This window comes from Tyto alba, unplaced genomic scaffold (genome assembly GCF_018691265.1).
Source record: "Tyto alba isolate M040663 unplaced genomic scaffold, T.alba_DEE_v4.0 Super-Scaffold_18, whole genome shotgun sequence".
Lineage (NCBI taxonomy): Eukaryota > Metazoa > Chordata > Aves > Strigiformes > Tytonidae > Tyto > Tyto alba.
The window spans coordinates 19,050,161-19,052,626 of NW_024881280.1; positions in this window are offsets into that span (position 1 = coordinate 19,050,161).

Below are 2,466 nucleotides of genomic sequence, written 5' to 3' on the forward strand. Positions count from 1 at the left end.
TATACATGTTCTTAATTACTTCTATTTGCATTTCATATTAGTGTTGTCTCATAAGCCTTCTCTTCTACCAAGTATGGCCCCAAACAATACGGGTATTATATCTTCATCTCCCCTGTTCTAAAGAAGAAAAGCGGTGACAACTTCTTATGCCTTGCTTTTAAGCCATTTTTCTAATGAGGTGACTCTCAAAGCCACCAGTTTTGTCAGCACTTTCCTTCCTTTCATTAGGCTGAAGGGTGAACCAGCTCCAGAAAGCATCAAAGCCACAAAAAACACAGCAAATTTCTTTGTTGCACGCAAGTGCCACAGAAGGCCTGAGCTCATTGTCAAAGAATATCAATTTGTATCTTAAACAAACTGCCTGGAAACTAGAGGCTTAGATCCCCTGCCTAATAAAATCAATCAAAAAAAACCTTACTGACTGGCTTTGGTTTGGACCTGGGACAGTAAACATAATTGGTTTTCTTGAGAAGCTGAAGCAGAATATGTTGAATAGCTTGTGATCAACTTGTCATCCAGATAGGGACACCAAATATATGGAAACTTCCACTGAACAGTTTATAATTGAAGTATGAATAACTTTCCAGTTATATATGTCTATCAACTGGAGCACACATTCTTTTGCCCTCTGTGACTTCAACAGGAATTTTGTCTCTAGCTTTAACCGAAGGAAGAATAAGTCCTGAAAATTTGCTCTCTATAATTAAATCTGTGATCTTAATCTCTGCTTTGAAGCAAATGCCCGCTTTAAATTTAATCTCATTACGATCAATATTTCCTTTCCTTTTAAACAATCAAGTCTGGTTAGCAAAGCATCCTTGATCATAAGCCACTTTCACTACCTGAAGGGTATTTATTATTTTATTAGTCTAAAATTTAGTTACATTCTTCTGTGGCTACATACAAATGAATACTGTGTCCTTACTATTTTTCATTATGTTCCACAACCAGAGCCAGTTGGCTGTAAACACTAGCAGGGACAGCTGAACTCTAGCCATCCCAGGACAAGGAAGGGAAGCAGCACTGCTTTGGCCAGTTTGTTTGTGGCAGCCGAAAGAAGGAGGCAGCGTGGCTTCTGGGCTGCCCGGAGTCCTGACCTCACGCTGAGGGCACTCTCCTGGAAGCCTGGTGCTGTCTGTTTGAATATACCCTCAGCCTCAGGGTATAACTGAACCTACAGCTGAACTCCATACTGGACCAGTTCCTAAGACACCACCATGAGAATCCCACATAGCTGTATCTGTTAGCAAACATTAACTAAACTTTTCCAACCTTCACTGAGGTCAGATACAGTCTTTATTACTTAAGAGCAATCAGAGTATGGTAGAATGTAAGCAAAGGGATAAGAACTATTTTTCTGCCCTGGTGTATGTGATCAGATTACAAATACAATAAACAATTCTCCGCCAAAGAATATAAGTTAGAGACAAGTCAAAGCCTGAGAAAAAGACTGGCAAGACTTAGGAAAATAATTTGAATTAGATGGGGAAAAAAAAGTTACTGACTAACTTGTCACTATTTTTAAATTTTTGGTAAGTTTCAAATCAAGCAAACTATAATATTAAAATAGTCTTTTAAAATCAAAACCAAATTCACAATTATGTAGTTTCTGGAATTCTTTGACACTTACCCTTGGGTATTTTAATAATATACTACTCATTCAGAAAAGGCAGATGAGGAGCTTTCTGCCATCTAAATATCCTAAACTGGGTGAGGTACACAAGTTTGTCCTGTTGAACTAATTTTGGTGAGGACTATGAGCCAGTTTAACAACAAAACAGAACTGTCTGGCACATCATGCTGGTAGCAAATACATCAACAAGGACTTTACTTGCCAACAGTCTGATTTGCTCACATCTAACAGAGACTAGACTTACACACACAATTAAAAGAAAGTGACCCCAATCAGCTGCCTCTGTAAGCCCAAATATCTGCCAAAAATAAAAAAGGTTTCTGACAGAATGTGATGCATATGCACCACAGAAACTGTCAGGTATTAGGTCACTTAAACCGGGGAAAATATTTCCAGCCTCTAAGAAATTCTTCTGTACAGCAACGTTAGCTAAATCATCTTAACAGAAAACTACACTTAGTAAGACCGGCAGAATCATTCACCTGGGTTATCAAAGGCAAAAGAGTCAAAACACTCATTCAGAAAGCTACAAAAACCAGCTCCTGCTATACTAACAACTGCCCCAGCAATGAAGTGGTTTTGAAAAGCATTTTAAAATATTTGCTGTCATTAAGATGCAATGGTATTTCTAAGCACAGAAAAACCCCACGTAATGCAATCCAGGGGAAACCTCTGGCTACTGATCATTCCACCAAAAGCACAAGCATGTAAAAGGGAGCCATGACACAGACTTCAACGTGCTGCCACCGCCTGCAGTGCCTGCAGGACCTTGCAAAGAGCTTCTGCTTTTGAGCTCCTGCCACCAGCACTCGCAGCTGCCAACTGCTGCTCCC